This window comes from Triturus cristatus, chromosome 12 (assembly GCF_964204655.1).
Source record: "Triturus cristatus chromosome 12, aTriCri1.1, whole genome shotgun sequence".
NCBI classification, from domain to species: domain Eukaryota; kingdom Metazoa; phylum Chordata; class Amphibia; order Caudata; family Salamandridae; genus Triturus; species Triturus cristatus.
The window spans coordinates 19,652,176-19,672,753 of NC_140595.1; the positions used below are offsets into that span (position 1 = coordinate 19,652,176).

Sequence of the window (20,578 nt, forward strand, 5' to 3'; positions counted from 1 at the left end):
GACCAAAATAACTTGGGCCCGGTCTTGGCGAATCTTCCTCAGAACCCGAGGAATCAAGGGTATGGGAGGAAACGCGTAAAGGAGTTGTGATCCCCAACTCAACTGAAACGCCTCCCCCAACACTCCCTGTATCGGATACTGGAGACTGCAGAATGACGGGCAGTGAGCATTCTCGTGAGTGGCGAACAGGTCCACCCGAGGAGTTCCCCACATCCGGAAGACTTGACGAACCACCTCCGGATGAAGCCTCCACTCGTGGTCGGCGGAGAACTGCAGACTGAGACTGTCCGCACGTACGTTCAGAAACCCGGCCAGATGATTTGCCATCAGACAAATCTGATGGTCCTGAGCCCAGGACCATAGACGCAAGGCCTCTCTGCAGAGACAAAGAGACCCCAATCCTCCCTGTTTGTTTATATACCACATCGCGGTCGTGTTGTCCGTCAGGACTTGAACAGACTGACCGCGAAGGGAAGGGAGGAAGGCCTTGATCGCCAAACGTATCGCCCGTAACTCCAGAAGGTTGATATGAAACAACCTTTCCTCTGGAGACCAAAGACCCTTGATCTCCAGATCCCCCAGATGAGCACCCCACCCTAAAGTGGATGCATCCGTTATCACCGTGGCCACCGATGGAGGTAGATGGAAGGGCTTCCCTCCTTGGGACAGATTGCCCTCCACGCTCCACCAAGATAGCTCCGCTGCAGCTTCTCTGGAGATCCTCACAGACTCCCTGAGATCTCCCTTGTGCTGATACCACTGCTTGCGGAGACACCACTGGAGCACCCTCATGTGCCAGCGTGCATGGTTGACCAACAGGATGCAGGAGGCGAACAGACCGAGCAGGCAAAGGACCTTCAGAACTGGAACGACCGCTCCGTTGTAAAATAAAGGAATCATTTCCTGTATGTCGAGAATCCTTTGAGGAGGAGGGAATGCTCGACAAACAGTAGTGTCCAGTACCGCACCTATGAACAGGTTGCGCTGAGAGGGCACCAGGTGAGATTTGGGCACGTTGATCGAAAAACCCAATTTGTGCAACAGCCGAGTTGTATCCTGCAGATGACGCAGCACCTTCTCCGACGACTCCGCCTTGATCAGCCAGTCGTCTAAATAAGGGAAAACCGAGACCCCCGACCTTCTGAGATGGGCTGCCACCACCGCCATCACCTTCATGAAGACCCGAAGTGCCGAAGTAAGACCAAACGGGAGGACCGCAAACTGATAATGTTGCGACCCTACCGTAAACCGGAGATACTTCCTGTGCGACTTCAGGATGGGGATGTGAAAATACGCATCCTGCAAGTCGAGCGACACCATCCAGTCCTCCTGATTCAGCGCCTGAAGAACCTGCGCAAGGGTGAGCATCTTGAACTTCTCCTGTTTCAGGTAAAAGTGCAGGATTCTGAGGTCCAGTATCGGACGTAACCTGCCGTCCTTTTTCGGAATCAGGAAATACCGGGAGTAGCATCCCTGACCCCTCTCCTGCTCTGGAACCACCTCTATCGCACCTTTCTGAAAAAACTTCAGGACTTCCTCCTGCAGGAGAAGACGGTGGTCCTCCGAGCAAGCTCCTTGGCAAGGAGGGTAATTTGGAGGGAATTCCCGAAAGGGAAGGGCGTACCCATTTTCTACAAGATCCAGAACCCAGAGATCCATAGTTACAGACTCCCAATCTTGTAGAAAATGGGTAAGCCGGCCACCCACAGGACCAGCATGATCCGGAATGTCGAATCTAGGGCTGCTTTGCGGTGGTGGGAGGGGCTGAGGAAGAGGAAGAGGAGGAGGAGAGTTGACGGCCACATGAGCGGCCCCTAATTCTTCCTCTGTATCCCTTGGACAAAGAGCCTTGCTGTTGGTGCTGCTGCTGGGTCGGTCTATAAGAGCGAAAAGTCGCCCTTCCAAAGCCCCTGTATCTTTTGAAAGATCCTCTCGGCTGGGATTGAAGGCCCAACGACCTAGCCGTAGCCTTACTCTCCTTGAAGCGTTCGAGAGCAGCATCCGCCTTCTTCCCGAACAAACCAGACCCATCAAAAGGCAAGTCCAATAAAGTCGACTGCACATCCGAGGAGAATTCAGAGGACTTTAGCCATGCACCCCTCCTGGTGGCGACAGAAGACCCCATGACTCTGGCAACTGAGTCTGCTGTGTCCAGTCCACTTTGAATGACTTGGCGAGCAGCCGCCTGGGCATCAGTGAGAACTTCATTGAAGCCGGCCCTATCCTCCTCCGACAGCTTTGGTGCCAACTTCTTCGCTGAGTCCATGAGCGTGTGGATATAGCGCCCCAACAAACATGTCGCGTTTGTTGACTTAAGAGCCATACTGGCTGATGAAAAGACCTTTTTGGCCGATTGGTCCACCTTTTTGGCCTCTCTGTCTCCTGGAACCCGAGGAAAGGCCCCCTTTGACCTCCCCGAACAAGCTGCCTGAACTACCAAGCTCTCAGGCGAAGGGTGCGAAGTTAAAAATTCAGGATCCCCTGGAGCCACTCTATATCTCCTTGCGACTGCCCTGGAGACCGCAGGAGCTAAAAAAGGCTTGCGCCATACCTCTAGCACAGGTTCCATAATAGCCTCGTTAAAGGGTAACAAAGGCTCCGAGACTGCAGTAGGCGAATGCAGCACCTCAGTAAGAATGTTAGACCTGAACTCCGTGGTTGGTAATTGAAGGTCCAACAACTCCGCAGCTTTTCTGATGACCGCATGATACCGCGCTGCATCTTTAGAGGGCTCATCTGATGGTGGAGTGATTTCCCACTCTGGAGACAAATCCAGTCCACTCGCCTCTTTTAGCTCTTAAAACACCTCATCAGATTCAACTAACTCTCCCTCTTCAGCCTCTTCCAAATGAAAGCGTCTCTCATCCACCACTCTCTGTGCTTCCCTTCTGGAACGAATCCGTACCAGTGGCGTCGGCGGCGCCGTGTTCGCATCCGACGGCGCCGGCAGCGGCGTCGAACGCGGATCCGTAGGAGCAGCCGGCGTCGAACAAAGTCGAGTCGGCGCCGGTGAAGAGGGAAGCGGCGTCGATGTTCTCGGCGCCGGTAGCTGCCAAGACGGCGTCGCCGGAAAGAAAGGCATGAATGGAGCTTGAGGGTAGGCCTGCGGCACTCCCAAATTAAAAGCCATCGGACCCATCGGACCCACAGGTGCACCAGAGGTATACATGGCCCTTGAAAACACCCCGTACATGGCATTTAGATAATGCGTGGGGTCCTGACCTGGACCAGGGAATGCAGGATACTGGTCAGGCATCACCGGACTCGGGCCTGCAGGCGCCAACGGTGGTACAAGCGGCGTCACAGTCTCACCCGGTGCTTGAAGATCCTCATTCGGAGCCGGAGAATAGGCTGGAGCCGGAGATGGAACCGGCGTCGGGGATGACACCGGCACCGGAGACCCAGCCGGAACCGGCGAAGTCACCGGAGAAGAAGGAGCTGGAGGTGAAGTCGGGACTGGAGAAGGAGACACTGACTCTCTCCGACGTCGAGTAGGCGACTTCGACTTCGGAGCCGAACCTTTATCGGAGTGATGATGTGAAGAATGCCTCCTCTTCTTCTTATGCTTCTTACTTCTCGAAGCATGCCCCGAAGTCGATTTGGACGCCGACCTCGACCTCGACCTGGATCCAGACGTCCTTCTTCCTCTTTTTTACTTCTTCTTCATCCGAGTGATGAAGAGCTTTGCCTCTCTTTCTTTAAGAGCCTTCGAGCTCATCTTGCGGCAGCTGGAACAACCATCCACATCGTGGTCGGATGAAAGACACCAAACACAATCTTCGTGTGGGTCGGTAATAGACATGTGCTTGCCACATTCTCGACAGGGCTTGAAACCCGACTTCCTTGTCGACATCTTCTCGAAGAAAGACAGATAAATTCCAGAAAATACACAAAGTAACAAGTAAAGCTACTAGTAACGATTCCCGAAATCCGTTGGCGTCGTCGGCGCGGAAACAAGGGAACTGACGTCATCACGCCGACGAGGTCTTCTTATGGAGCCGGTGACGTCAGCGGAGTCGCGAGTGGAGCCGTGTCTCTGTGACATCGCCTTCGACCCCATCGGCGTGGACTGCTACAAAAGTTTCCGAATGTTGCTGGCGCAGGGGATATTCACAAGGTGAGGAATCCACTGGCAGATGTATCCATCAGAAATTTCTGTTTTACATACTGCTTGTATTAAGGTGCTGACGTCATATGAAAGGAGATCATTAATCGTGTTTCTTAGTTTTACATGAAATGGATAATTCCACATTTATCCTTAGCTATAGTCGGACATTTATGATTCCCTTGGGTGAGAGCAGTTAGAGCGGCGGCGAGCGGCAGCAGATTGGAACCGGAGAACCGCAAGGGGTTCGAGAGTCCGCGATTCGCTCTCCAAACCAAAAGCCATGAAGTAACGTTCGTGCCGAGGAGAGGTGTAGAGTGAAGAACAGCAGTGAACGGCCGTAATTGTGAACAAAGCGAGTACACTGCGAGAAACGCGTGAAAAGCTGCCACACGCCAATTAGCTGTCAGAGGCCGCTGAAGCAACAGACGGTGAAATTAGCCCCCAACAGGCCCCCCCAGAGGTGAGGAGACCAGACTCTGTGTCACGGGGGGGGCTTCCGGAGCCACGATAGCCTGTGTTAGACTGCGGAGACAAGAGCTTAAATCACTGCAGGAGCCCGGCAGTGGGGGCGGTGAAAAGTTTGTTTATCAGAAGGCTTTGCTTGCTGAGGGCTCACTTAACGCGGATGGAATTACACACCAGCGGGTTGTGTGGGTTGTGTGTGCCGAGGTAGCACTGCTGGTGTGGGGGAATCTGCAAAAGCTGGTTCATCACAGCAGGAGCCGTATACTGGAAAAGTTGTTTAAAGGTGTGTCCCCCCCAACTGGTTTTGTGCTCCTCCAATGCTCTCCCCGCCCGAAAGAAGGAGAAACACAAGGAGCAGGGAAGAGAGCTGAACAGCAAACACATTATATATAAACCAACTGGCGCCAATGTAGAAAGCAGCGGACTGATTCCGATTGAACTTTGCAAGGAGTGAGTCGCCCGGGAGCTGCCTGAGGCACGAGGCACCGATCCCCCGCCGCCGACCCTTCCACCGCTCACTCCTGCCACACGGTGAACCCCGGTGAGCCCCAGTGGAATCAGCAGGCTGCGGAGCTACACAGGGGGGGAACTAGGACCCAGAAGAGCAGAGCAAAGCAGAGCAGAGCAGAGCAGCAACAGGAAACTCCGGCGTCCCACACGGGGGAAGCTACGGGTGCCGTGACCATTACTGGCGACAAGAGGCGACAGGCAGCGAGGTTGAGCAGGGGTTACAGGGGCAGCAGGAGGTAGGCAAGCCGAGGTAAGCCGAGCCCGAGTGGGTAGAGCATCATCACATTCCGCTCCCTAAACGCCTCAGCAGAGCTGACCGCTCCTGTGCCTGTCCCCCTCCCTCGCTCCATCGATCTCCCAGTTCCTCATCTTTCTATACAACAGTTTCATCAATTTCATCGGTCTCATTTGTCTTGTATAACAGCCAGCCACATTCCATTGGTGATTGGTTGTTGGGACTGAGAGCTGAGCTGACTGTTGCCCACGCCAAGACTGGTTCGGAAAGCAGAATTGTGCAGAGCAAAGACTGCTGGAGCACTGACCCATAGCTTGATCGCTAATAGCAACCAATAAACAGCCTGAATAGCCTTTTTAAATTTGGCAGCTTAAGGATTCAACCCCGGGACTGCGAGGCATTTCCAGCATAACTACAGCTGGTGCCTCTTCCCAGGGGTGCACCTCCTGACTTATGTCTATAAAGTGCAGCCTCTTCGGATGATTGCGGAAATCTCGCAGCTTTAAGGTTTTTAACTCTGGCCCTCTTTGGCGAATTGGTGCTGCCAGTGTACAGTATGATTTTGGTGCTTTGTTTCATCTTTGCGGACTACAACCCCTGGACTGCGAGGATCAGCAGCACGATCATGATAACAGCTGGTGCCTCTTCCCGGGGACACGCCTTCTGACTCACGCCTACATTCATACGCCCACCTTACGTAACGCCCCGGGCTAAGGGTTTTGAGCCCTTTCGAGAACGGAAGAGACCGGTCCGGTCCCCCCCTTACTGGACCCTATAGCCGAGTAGGTGTTAACTGTGGTAGCTTCGTGTAAGTGAACATGGCGACAAGGGAGCTAAGGAGTAAGGTTGTGTGGTCCACATGACATTTAACAGGAACATTAGATGATTTTATCACAAGGGCAAATTCGGTTATTGACCAAGGGATAACCCTTATGGAGCGCAGGGTTTCACAAGACTTGGTTTTAGCAAAACGTTCTTCTTTGGGCAACCTGGCCAACGCACGGACACCGAATCGAGATGACCCCAGCACCACAAATGATGTGACTGTGTCCCCATCCATCCTGTCCTCACCTCAGGAGGTTGTGCAGACCTCAATTGCTATGAGCCCCCGCATAATACCTGCTCTGGCAAGCCCTGATGCTCGGGCTCTGAATAAGGCAAACCCAATAGAAAAATCATCAGTTCGCCTCCTCAGAGAAAATCGCGAGGGTGCCAAACCCAAGAAACACTGTGCAGTTCTCTCCGGCACCAACAGAAAGTCTAAATCTGCAAAGGGACAGAGTGGTAGTGTGTCTATAAATGATCCTAAGGGGTGCACTACCCCAAATGACTCGCCTAGTTATTGTCCTCCTGAACTAATGATCATGGACCGAGGGCAATTTGATAAGGCTCAGTACAGAGATGTTATTGGGTCGATAGAGGATCCCATAATAACCAAGATGGATGCTCTTTTAAAAACCACACTAGCACCGCTAATAGAAAGGCTTGGGCGCATGGAACAGCAGCTTTTTAGGTTTGAGCAGTACTTGGGGGGTAACTTATATAACGCAAGGCCTCATGTGTCAAATCAGACCACTGCTCAAGCTAACCGTGACATAACTGGGATTCCAGATCAAAATATCACAGCCTCTATAGGTCCTGCTAGTTTAAAGGGTAATAATGTCCACCAACTTAGCTTATCTATTGACACTCTTGGAGACAAGGCCACCCCGAGCAAGGCAAAGACTGACCTTGTTCCCCATTTATTAGGCAGCGCTCAGCCCTTCTTGGCCGAGCTCTCGCCGAAGGAAGTTAGGATTGATCTTCCACCGGAAACTAGCCCGTACTTAGTAGTTATGACTGGCATTCCTGAAATTAGTAATGCAGCCCAGGAATCATACCAGTCTTTGAAAAATAAAGTGTCTCACTGGCTCAATACCAATAGACCCTTACCGAGCCACATTACCAGTGAGATACTAATGGTGCGTAGGCTCTCTTGGGTAGGTTGTACTTCTAAAACCCTGAAAGGGGACTGTGTGCTAGTGAATTTTAGGAACCCATGTACAGTAGACTATATTTGTAACTGGGAACACAACTTTAATGGTTCCACAATCTAAACACTTCCCCTATCATTCTTCTACCCCCCAGTAAAACGTTCGGACCATGCAAGTGATTGGTCATTTGTGAAACACCACAGCAGGGGGAATGGGGAGGGGTTATAATGTTCAGACAGTCCCCCAGAAATATCTTTCCACACACAACAGATTCAGTGGCCTCGAGTGTGTGGACTGACTGCAGTTGGATGATGATAGTTCATTGTCCTGTCCCCACCCTAGGATTGTAGAGGTGCTAGAGGGTGGTAAGAATGCGACCTGTGCCAATTCCTACTGCCCCACTCCAGTATCCCTTAGTGGGATAAAAAGCCCTTATCAGCCGGAGGGGAGTAAAGGTCAAGAAAGTATAGAGAAGGACCTATTAGCAAGTACAGTACACCATACTGGGATAAAGGCTCCCAAACAACTAAGGGGTAACGATGTTGAGGTAAGCGCAGTGAAGGAACTCTCAGAAAGTTTCTTATACGTACCTGATACCAGTGGTGCAAAAAGGGATGGTGTTTTGCTTCCTAGAGGGGCTACTACCTCAAACGAGATGACCATACTCTCTTGGAACCTTGCGGGCCTAGCTAACAACATAAATTGTACGGAATGGGGTTGTTTAGTGGACCATATTGACATCTGTATATTCCAAGAAACGTGGGCCAGAGAGGAATATCCTAGAGAGGGGTTTGCTACTTTCTATGTACCAGCAAGATGGGGCGGGAAAGGCCGACCTATTGGAGGCCTTGCTATTTGGGTAGCCCTGAACTTGGGGTGCTCGGCAGAGATTGTAGCTACAAATTCCAATGATCTCCAATGCTTAGTTTTAAAATGGCCAAGTTCCTTTAGACTGGCAATTGTGAACGTCTATTCTCGTCCTGTACGGTTGGCATGTGAATCGTCTACTATAGAGGAGCTATCCCACTTTCTAACAGAAATGCCCTGTGATTCTAATATTGTGAAAGCTGGTGACGTGAATTGCCACTTTGAGCCATTCACGGGAATGAACAAGGGTGCGCTTATGGACGAAGACGATTATTGGGCAATTCCATCTTGCCAATCTCCGTCCCCCAAATTATGGTCTCCACTGGCAAATCAGATCTTGGCCCTGACCTTGAATAATTCCCTGAGAGCCTGTAATGGGCGCACCCCGTCCGACACTCCTTCAAACTGTACTTTTAATAAAAGGGGACAAGAGTCTCGCCTAAATTACATCATGGTTTAGACCCAGTTATGGTCTAAGGTTATCGACTTTAGGGTAATTCCTAGAGTTGAGAGTGACCATAATGCTGTCTGCCTAGTAATGCTACTACCAGGTCCTGAGGGCTCCCTACCAGTGGAGTCGGATAACATGGGTGATGGACTGTTGCTCTCTAATAACAGACAAAGAGTAAAATGGGCCAAAATTATAGATTCCCATGACGGAATAGCCAAACTCTACAATATAGTACTGCCCAGACTCCTACAGGTTGAAAGTCTAATCATTGAGTACCCCAACGATGATTTTAATAGGAAACTAGGAATTATCCACCGGGATTTGGTGTCTAATCTAGCAGAGGTTACTAATCCTCTTATCCCTAGGCGGAGGAAATATATAACCCCAGCCTCATCCTGGTACAATTCATCGTGCAGAAAGGCTAAGGAAGAGATACTCATGGCAGTAAAATCTGGGAGTGACAGAGTGAGAATTAGAGAATTAAGATCACACTATAAAGGGGTTATGGCCGATGCCAAAAAGGAGTGGGATACGGAAAGGTGGTCCAATCTAACTGCCGCTCTGGAATCCAGGGATGCACGAAGATTTTGGTCTTTAGTTAATTTAGGAATAGGGGATTTGAAATCAGCTGTGGAACCCAATATTGAACCATCAGTGTGGTAAGCCCATTTCAGGGGCCTTTATACGGACGAGCAGAGTATGGACATTGTCCTGCCTCTGGCAGCCATTTCCAGCGAGGATGAGGACCTAGAATTTACTTTAAGTGAGGTGACCACTGCAATTGGCAAACTTGCAACAGGAAAGGCCCCGGGTCTCGACAAACTCCCCGGTGATCTCTTTAGGCAGCAACCTGGGATATGGGGTCCCTATTTCCTAGTTCTGTTTAATGCCATATTGGGCGGTATGGAGATTCCCTGTACTTGGCTGGCTGCAGAGATAGTCCCGATTTTTAAGAAGGGCTCTCCTCTGCTTCCAGTCAACTACAGGCCTATCAGCCTTATCGATGTGCCACAAAAAGTCTTTGCTCGACTTGTTCTGAACCACCTCCTGGAGTGGATGGAGGACCATGATGTCCAGAGCCCTTCGCAGGCGGGGTTCGGAAAGAATACTTCAACCATGGATCAGATCTTCCGGTTGCTCCTTTTATACTGGAAAACTGTTAAGATGGAGGGAGGCAGCTTATATATGGTCTTTGTGGACCTTCGGTCCGCTTTTGACCTTGTACCACGGAGGAAACTGTGGGCTGTGCTGCGGGATATGGGTGTTCCACCTCAAATTTTGATCATAACAAAGAAAGCTCCCTCTTGACCTCTATTATTGAAAAACAGTTCATTTGTGAAAGGGAAACAGAAAGGCCTACACAATAGTCATTCCAATCACAAAGAAATATTTTTGTAATTTATTTTTTATTTTTTATCATTTATCATTTTGTATTTTTCTTATCCAAAACAATCACTATACTTCTTTTACTTTCCACGAAAATCAATTTCACAATCTTAAATTTCACTGATTCAATGCATTACAGTGAATATACATTAATTTAATTAATAATTGACAGAGATAGATCGTGTGTGATCTATATTAGGCTGTTCCAGGGATTACTGTCAATTATTAATTAAATTAATGTATATTCACTGTAATGCATTGAATCAGTGAAATTTAAGATTGTGAAATTGATTTTCGTGGAAAGTAAAAGAAGTATAGTGATTGTTTTGGATAAGAAAAATACAAAATGATAAATGATAAAAAATAAAAAATAAATTACAAAAATATTTCTTTGTGATTGGAATGACTATTGTGTAGGCCTTTCTGTTTCCCTTTCACAAATGAACTGTTTTTCAATAATAGAGGTCAAGAGGGAGCTTTCTTTGTTATGATTGTTTTGCTTTCCCCTTCTCCCTGACCTTAAACAAAATTTCAAGGGGGTCCCATATTTGTTGCATAGCATTCACGGTTTTTTAACCGTGGGATTACTGTTCTTATTTTTTTGTTAAAAGTATTGTTGGAACGTAGCCTTTTCCATTGGTTAGGTGACACTATGTGGATCTTATTACTTTGTCTGTTACATTTATGATTTATATTTACCTTTATTGATTTCCTTGGCACTGTTTTCTGGGTGTACTTTGTATATTGCACGACAGTAAAAATATTGGCACAATTTGGATTACTGTATAGACCATTTGGAGTTACTATATAGACTAACTACCTGATATACTACAATATAATTGCAATCCCCTTTGTTGTGTTACTGAGAATGGAGGGGCTTAAAACTTTTGGTTTTACTGATGATGATTTCAATACTCTCCTAGGGCAAATAACATCAAGCGATAATCCAACTCCCCTATCACTACATGACAACACAGAATGGAACAATCTAGTAAACTTAAAAAAGAAATGTAAACGTATGGAGTCCCATGCAAATTATATGCTGGAATATCTCCGTGCGGGCGTAATACCATCAGGATTAAGGGTACGCAACATTCCAGCCCTCTTTGTGGAGATCCGCAAGTTCCTGGAGCGGTGGTCACATATTGCTAACCGCTGCTCCAGGGACTGGATGATCCTGATAATTGAGACCGCCAGAGAGGTGATGGCTGTATTAAACCAAGAAATACAGACCCTAGAGGACAAACTAAAAACCTCCACTGCATTGGATGATGCTAAGGCGAAACTCGAAAAGGTAGACTCTGAACTAAAAGATTTTGAAATCTACCTAACAAATAAAAAAACAGAAAAACTTAAAAAAGATATAAGATGGTACACAGAGGAAAAAGCTTACCCTTATTTGAACGCCACTTATTACAAAGATTGGAACCAAAATCAAGATCGACAAGGGTATAATAACTACGTCCCTAGAAGAAGAGTAGTGAACTTTTCTGATACATACTCTTCAGATTCGGACATTGATAATGGCCCAGAAACAGCAGGTGGACAGTACAACTCTTATAGAGGCAGACAGATGACACAACAATCGTATCGTGGACAGTCCCCTTTTTTATCGAGAGGCCGATTCAGAGGCAGGAACAGAAGGTGGACACCGAACAGAGAGGATTCTCAGTCGATGGCCCCTCAACATCAAACGCAACAACCCTATTTAAAGACTCGCAACCAACAGTACTGGCGCTAGGAAGTGAAAAGTCAGAAATAGGTAATAATGACACCATGCCTATTTTTAACCTCTCATCTATTGTTCTTAAAGATGATGAACGCGCGGTACTAAGTAAAGGTCTATCCTTTGTTCCCTACACCCGTCCGAATCTGTTTAAACTTCATGAAGATTTATTTGCATTCTTCAGAAAAGTAAGGCTAAAAAAGTTTTTTCTAGACCGTCCACCTACTGAGGAAACAGACAACCATTCTAGATGTAAACCTCCCTCCCAGTTCACTCCAACCCTTGATATGGTGGGTCCCGAGGTGAATATTTTTGAGCGTAATGTTCTCAAAGAAATAGAACGTGTCACCAAAAAACTACCATTTACACACTACAATCTCACGGTGTCAGAAAATACTGCCTTATGCGGCATTAAGTCAAACAAAGATTTGATAATAAAACCTTGTGACAAAGGCGGTGGCATAGTGCTCATGAACAAGAATGAATATTGTGAAAAAATATCTGATATGTTATCTGTTCCAGAGCACTATGCTAAATCCCACCCCAGGGAACTGTCTAAACTGAAGGGTGTCATTCTAGATATCACTAGCAAGGCTTTAGATCGCGGTGATATCTGCCAAGAGGAGTATAATTTTCTGAATAGATCTTGCCCTATAACGCCAGCTTTGTATGGCTTACCAAAGACTCACAAGAACACAGTAGACCCGCCTATGCGTCCCATCATTTCGACGATTGGCTCCAGTACCGAGCCCCTTTCCAAGTATGTGGATTCTTATCTCTGCCCCCTTACACAAAATTACGCGTCATACATCCGTGACACAGGGGACATGATTAATAAGATCGAGGGCATGCCTTTTAACAATCAGCAGATATTAGTGACGCTTGATATTGAGGCGTTGTATACCAACATCCCTCAGTATCAGGCGTTACAATCTGTGGCTGCCTTGTTATTTAGAACCCCAGGCGACAGACCAGATGTATTCATCCTAGAATGCTTGGAAGTGGTTCTCATGAACAATTTTTTTGAGTTTGAAGGTTCCATATACAAACAAATCAAGGGCACCAGCATGGGAGCATCTTGTGCTCCCAGTGTGGCCAACATCTATATGGGAGAATGGGAACTTAAGAACATCTTCAACGAGGTTGCTCCCTTCTCTGATAATGTCATCGGTTGGAGACGATTTATCGATGACATTTTTTTCATATGGTCGGGCACAAATGAATCACTGACCGAATTTATACTGTGGCTTAACGCCAGTGATCGTAATTTAAAATTTACAGCCAAAAGCAGTACCCATCAGGTGGAATTCTTGGATATCCTTATCTCAGGCTCCAAGAACATAATTGAGGTAAGTCTATATAGAAAGCCAACTGCTAAAAATACAATATTACACTACCACAGTTTTCATCCAACGAGCCAAAGGGATGCCATTCCCTTTGGAGAATTTTTGCGCATTAGGCGCAACTGTACAGACATACACGAGTTTCACAGACATGGAGATGCCCTTCGGGTACGACTTCTGGCTAGAGGCTACCCACATAGGTTAATAAGACATGCCTATAAAAGGGCTAAATATTACAACAGAGAGGCACTATTATCAGGTACTGCCCGTGGATCTAAAGACCAAATGGTGTGTGTCATCAACCACTCTTCACTGAATTATAAAATTAGGAACATCATTATGAAAAATTGGAAAATCTTAAACAGTGATGAAAAAGAAATTCAAATGGAACCACCTCTGGTAGCATATCGCAGAAACCGCAACCTCCGCGACCTTCTAGTGCACACGAGACCTATTCAATCTATCACAGGACGTCAACTCACAATAACAGGTCTACCCGTGATCTTAGGAAATCACAAGTGTGGCTCTTGCCATGCTTGTGAAAGTGCTATGGTGACAGACACCATACAATATGAAGGAAAATGCGTAAAACTGCGAGACTTAACAAACTGCAGAAGTCATAACATTGTATACATGTTGCTATGCCCCTGCGGTTTAGCATACATTGGAGAAACCGCACGAGAATTCCGTACTCGGTATAGCGAGCACAAATCAGCTATACGTACGAAGAAAGTTACAGCACCACTCGTACAACACTGTATAGATAAAAGCCACTCTGAAAGTGATTTCAAATGGATAATTTTGGAAAAAATCCGTAGTAAAGCCGGAACATCAATAGAGACTACCCGGAAAAAACGTGAAACCTTTTGGATTTTTACCTTTAACAGTGTCAGGAAGGGCTTAAATCTTGATATACAATGGTTAGTAACACAGACCTAGTAAGGCTTCTTAAACATCTGACACATATACATCTCTAGACTGCTGAATTATTCTTACTGAAGAAGTGTCACAAATTATGAGAGGTCCGGTAAGTCGAGTTATAGAATTGGTATCCGATAAGCCTGTCATGAATATAACGACGTAAGTTAGGATTATCCTCCATGTACTGACCAGGAATCTATAAAAAAGGTGTATGTAGTATTAGTAAACGTCTTTATTTTTAGTTGTGCAATTTAATTTGCCACGGGGAACCCCCAGAGGACAATTTTCTTCAGTAAATACCCAGAGAATACAAATTGTTCAAAAAATAATCATTTTTGTTTTGATTTTTGACTTTTTTCTATGTTTTTTCATCATGCTGAGACTACACCAATGTAATTACAAATCATGCGTGGTTTTGTCAAACCCGTATTTTATGTTACATTGCAGAACATATCATCCCTTTGAACTGTCTATTGTCTGCTGGATAATATCCAATTTTTATAAAAGGTGAAACTGATCTTTACTTGGTTCAGAAGTAGCAATATAGCTACTGTCAACATGTGTAGCAAAATAAAGTTGGCTCTAATCTAAATAAAGTTTTAAAAAAATACCCCAGATCTGCAATATACAAACCCACTACAAGATGGTGCCTACACATGGTACAAGTTAGTCCTTTCTCTCTTTTAACTTTTTATACACTTCGTCTAATTATTAGTAGTATGGCTACAATTGGCCAGCGACTCACAGATTGCCTTGTTAACGCAGTCATTAGTGTATATTCACATATCGAGAAAATGACTTTGACTAACCACACTATACCCATTATAAAATGGTGCTTCAAAACGGCGTAAGAAAGTCCGTTTTTCTTCTTTTTTCGGATTAAACATAGACTCCACCCACTTATCTGCCGAGCCGTTGTGATTGGCCGGTTTTGTACATATCAAGCGGTAAATTTCGACGTCATTGCGTACCGCCGTATCGAGAGCGCTGGCCGACCCGGACGATCGTGGAGCCGAAAACTATAGACGAATAGTGACTCTGAGAAAGAAGGTAAATCACTAGATAGATACATGTGTGGATAGAGTTAAGTTAGGACTGCCATATCTTCGTTTTAAATTAGATAAACCAAATATACGTTGGTATTAGATTCCGGTTTATGCTACCATGTCTTGACTCTTTATAGGCATCAGGCATCCCCGGTTTACAGAAGAAACATAAGGAGTAGAACCGGTTTTGTGCGGGCCGTTGTTTTTGTATCACAAGAAAAGAATTCTTTAAATACTAAAGGTAAAATTCCTTGGCGTTGAACTCACTCATGACTAATTAGCAAAAAACTTCTTAAATAAATTATAGATGACTCGAGTTTTTGTTCTGTCTAGTACTGGGGCATCGTTGGACACAACAGGACGACGGCTACATATTTCTTAATGAATAACTGGAAATGAATAAAATTTCGGGATCGAATTGAAGGTTAGCATTTGAGCAACAAAATAACCACTTTATATTATCTAGCAGCCTGTATTAAGCACCATTAGGAATATGAGTCACATGTCCCGCTCTGTCCCTATTTAGCACTTTATGCTTAAAATGCACGTCAAACCTGCGTTAGGATATAAATGACGAACAAATCGTTCAATCTATATGAATGGAATTATTAGAACGGCATTTGTAATAGGCAAATTGCACGCCTACTATGAAAAATTCGCTACCAGGCCAGCCTCACCTTTTTGTGAATATACTCAGGTGTGAGCATATCTCTGACTAAATATATTAGTGGTTTACCGAGCTACAGGTGCAAACTGGGAATAAACCAGCAAACTTTGTCCATCTGGTCTCCCATAAAGGTTTTGTAGTTTTTATCGGCATAGACCTTTAACTGTATAGATTATGTTGCTACCAAAAAGACTATTAATGGGTTCTTTACCATGTTGACAGGTCCTTGAAACTCGATTACTTTATTAAACAACTAGACGCTCTGACAAGAATTTCTTTTAAACAAGTAAGCGTTTCAACTATATAACCCTAACTTTAGTGTGATAGTGGGTGTTATGTATCTCAGAGGACTGCAATGTGAATGGCACACGTGGTGTTTTAAACTCTCGTTGGTGGTGGTACTGTTCTCTCTCTATTTGGTGAGGTAAAGACGTATCCCTCTCAGATAAAATCGTATCTTCATTGTAGTGTAAATATATGGGGTCGTCTTGTTCATTGTACAATGATAATTAACCTACCGCTACAAAGACCTTCTCTGCAGACTTATTTTCTTTTCTGTATCCCCTTTTTTTCTGTTTTTTGTAAAAACTTTACTTGTTATTTTTCACGAAGTGATCACCTAACGTGTATGGATTATTTTAATGTATAGGGAATTTTGGGCAACCACAAAACCCTTTCTATGTATGTATCATTGCAGGTATTCCCTGGGCATTATCGTTGGTGAATATAACTGTGGTCCTGATGAAGATGGCACTTATGCCATCGAAACGCGTCGACCATTGAGCTGATACCACCACTCTGCGTTTGCAGTAGACTTGTTAGTCACAGGAGGCTTGGTGTATCTAGTACCTCCAGAGTTCAATTAACGATAATAACAAGTTAAATCTATGCCTTTCTCGATATTTTTTATGAGGTTTATATGTTTGAGTGTGGAATGATGTGGAATGTCTGTAGGTATGACTGTTGAATGAGATAGATCGTGTGTGATCTATATTAGGCTGTTCCAGGGATTACTGTCAATTATTAATTAAATTAATGTATATTCACTGTAATGCATTGAATCAGTGAAATTTAAGATTGTGAAATTGATTTTCGTGGAAAGTAAAAGAAGTATAGTGATTGTTTTGGATAAGAAAAATACAAAATGATAAATGATAAAAAATAAAAAATAAATTACAAAAATATTTCTTTGTGATTGGAATGACTATTGTGTAGGCCTTTCTGTTTCCCTTTCACAAATGAACTGTTTTTCAATAATAGAGGTCAAGAGGGAGCTTTCTTTGTTATGATTGTTTTGCTTTCCCCTTCTCCCTGACCTTAAACAAAATTTCAAGGGGGTCCCATATTTGTTGCATACCACCTCAAATTTTGAACATCCTAACGAGGCTCCATGATGAGAATTTTGCCCAGGTTAGGTGTGGGAGGAATGGTGCACTGTCCCCTAGGTTCCCGGTTAGAAGAGGGGTGAGGCAGGGCTGTGTATTGGCCCCAACCCTCTTCTGCCTATATGTTAACAACCTAATCCCGTTTCTGAACGAGGTGCCAAATAATGACGCTCCACTATTGGCGGGTACGAGGGTACCCGCAATCATGTTTGCCGACGATAACCTCCTGCTCTCCAAGTCCCCCATGGGGATTCAACGGACACTAGACGGCTTTCGGGATTTCTGTAGCCTGCAAGGACTAGAGATCAATGTCGATAAAACTAAATACATGATATTTAATCCTGCGGCATCCACACGTTCGAATCCGACCTTGGGCAGAGGGAACTTGGAAAGGGTAACTACCTTCACCTATCTTGGGGTTTTACTACAAGAAAATATGTCATGGAGCCCCCAAATTGCTAAATCCCAACTAAAACGTGCGCATCTGACGGGTGGTATAATCAAGGTGTCAAATACTTCGCCACTGAAACCAGTGAGTCCCGCCCTTGAAAGATATACAAAGTGCAAGCAAGAGCAGCAGTCCTCTATGGCGGGGAGTTGTGGGGTCACACGAAGATAACAGCAATTGCCAAAACTGAAACTAAATTCATGCGACAATTGCTGTCCCTTCCGCAAAGCACACCTACCCTTCCCCTAAGGTTGGATTTGGGATTAAACCCAATTGAAGATGAACTAGGGATCAAACCCCTAAGGTTCTGGCACAGACTCTGGTCAATGCCTGAACTATCCAATTATAGGGAGGAACTAAAACAGTTACTTACCTATAACGGGGTTAGAAAGATCCATTGGCTAGTATTCATCAAGCAGGAACTGATAAAAATTGGCCTAGAAGCCATGTGGGAAGATCCAGAAAAAACGTGCAGTGAGATCTCGCGAAAAAACCTTACTAGGATTTACAAGGAGCATAGATTTAGTTCCACTTTCTGTGCCGCAACATTGGGTTCACTAACCACTTCTTTTCTTGATCTTAAAAATTGTTATGCCTTTGAAAATTTTATGGATATTGTATATCCAATTCTTGCCAGGAAACTCTACATACAGTGGAGACTTGGCACTCTTCCGCTCAAAGTCCGCACTAGTAAGTGGTCAGCATCCCCGGACATCTCATGCCCGGGTTGCATCTGTGGCGTGGAGGACGAACCTCATGTCTTTTTTTTCTGCCCTGCATATAAGAATTCCAAGAGAATTTGGCTGGTACCACTGTGTAAAAACTTGGGGGCAGATTTATGAGGCCCGTTGCGCCATCGGAACGTCACTTTTTGTGACGTTCCGTGGCGCAGAAGCCTGTGTGATATTTATCAGGCAGCACTGAGCCACTTTTTTTGGCTTAATGCTGCCTCATAAATATCAGTCCCTTTAACGCAGTGTTCTGCGTTAAAGGGGCGTGCAATGGGTGTTGCTGGGGGCGTTCCCAGCAACACCCATGGCCTTTTGCCACTGCCCCAGATTTACGAGAAATCGTAAATCTAAGGCAGCGCCAAAAGCTTCCGCCTCCCCAGGGGAGGCGTAAGGGAGGCGCAACGGGGAGAAATATCTTTATTTCTCCTCGTTTTTCCTTTTTCTATGTGTGCTGCATTCTGCAGCACCCATACAAAGAGGAAAAACCTCTTGTGATTATTTTTGTACAGAAAGGTTTCCCTTCCTGTACAAAAATATTCATCTCCGCAACGCAGGCACCCTTGCACCATGGTGCAGAGGTGCCTGCGTTGGCGCAGGCAGCCCATTGTGTGCCGGCGCAGGGGAATAGGACAGGAATGCACCGCATTTTATAGATATGGCGCATCCCTACCCTTTTCTTTTGCCGTAGGGAAGCGCAGCAGGAAGGCCTGCTGTGCTTCCCTACGGCAAAACCTCATAAATCTGCCCCTTGGGGTTTAAGGAATACCAACATGCTTATAGAATTCTAAAATCAGACACAGCGGCCCCTATGGTATTTGCAATTTCCAAATATCTATTAGCCATGTGGCTTAAGCGGCGCAAATTAGTTGATATTCAATGCTAACTTTTAGCAAATTGAATTTCATGGAACTAATGGATTTTTGATCAGACGGTTTTAACCAATTTTTATAATGAGTTGTACATTTTTTTTTCTTTTATGGTATTAATTATGAATTTTGAAAAGGGTTGCTATACTGTTTATGTACCCTTTTATGACATTGTCGAAATAAAGGCTATTTGATTGATTGATTGATTCCCTTGTGGACGTTTATGCAATAAGCCATGCACTGCCACTATGGGAATATTATTATGTATGCCACATCCTGCAGTAGATCACTGTGCGCATCATACACAGACTAAAATACATAAACACCTTCAGAATCCACACACAGAAACAGCTGGGTCTGCTGGACGAATGCGTCCACTTTAGGAGCCTGTGTTCGACCTCATGGTCACAGGTTCAAATCCTGGTGGGTCCACTCAGCCTTTCATCCTTCTGAAGTCAATAAAATGAGTACCATTGAATTGGGTAACAATACACATCAGTTATTCAGTGCCGAGATACCCTTGAGTGATCGTGAATTTTACAAATACACATATTATGTTAGATAATTGAGGTGCAAAATGACACTCACAGTTCTAGGCTTCGGTGCTACTGCACCAGCTGCATCATTGGCAGGTAACACCGTGTCCACGCTCCCCCATACACACTGCCTAACTGCAGCTTGCCTCCGACAAGAGGTACGGTTGCTACATTCTTCCCACATGAATATTTAAATTTTTCAGCAAGTGAAAAAATAGAGAAATCACCCAAAGTCAGCATTTTTCCCCTTTGCAGTGCACACTTAGAACAGTATTTCTAAAAACAATGCCCTTTAAAATGCGTTCTCGAGGTTCCTTAATTACACCTGGCGAGGGCTGCCATCTGGCTAATTTTCTACTGGCACAAAAATTAGCAAAACCACCTAAAACATGAATTTTTAGCCCTTTTCTGTACCTAATTCAAACAGCTAATATAACTGGAAAACACTTTTAAATGCATTTTAGAGCTGCAAAGATTCCAGACTTATTAAATATAGTAAAAACAGAAGGAAAAGTCATGGTAAAAATGTATACATACAATTTTATTCATAGTTCTCTTCAGTATCATTTCCATGCCTGTGCGCCCTCTTAAGACTACAACAAATAGTGGGTATTTCCAGTGGCTTAACGAAAATTGAAGGGGCCCCCCTGCAAGGTACACAGAGGGGCCCCACTCTGGATTTAATCCGGAGCTCTCCAGTGTGAGTACAGTGCTGAGGGGGCCCCCTGCAGCTCGCCCCCCTGCACTGCGGGGGATGCTGGGGGGGGCTGTGTTACGCCCCTCGTATTTCCTTTTGGAAGGTGACAACGCTACCCCAGACTGATGATTAATGTAAACAAAGTGAAAACACATAGCAATGCTTGGCAGTCCTCATGGTCTCTTCTGTGGACTGGGAGGGCTACAGGTCATGCTTG

The 20,578-nt window shown here is 45.3% G+C and overlaps 1 long non-coding RNA gene across 2 annotated transcripts in view; it reads left to right on the forward strand.

Moving 5' to 3' along the window:
- Nucleotides 1-5,199: 5,199 nt before the first annotated feature.
- Nucleotides 5,200-20,578, forward strand: part of LOC146772231 (uncharacterized) — a 229,598-nt gene continuing 214,219 nt past the window's right edge. The window contains exon 1 of one of the 2 annotated variants that reach the window (XR_014972380.1): nucleotides 5,200-5,319. This is a non-coding gene — a long non-coding RNA (uncharacterized LOC146772231). Of the gene's footprint in view, nucleotides 5,334-20,578 lie in introns of both variants that reach the window. The other variant, XR_014972379.1, reaches the window with a different exon arrangement.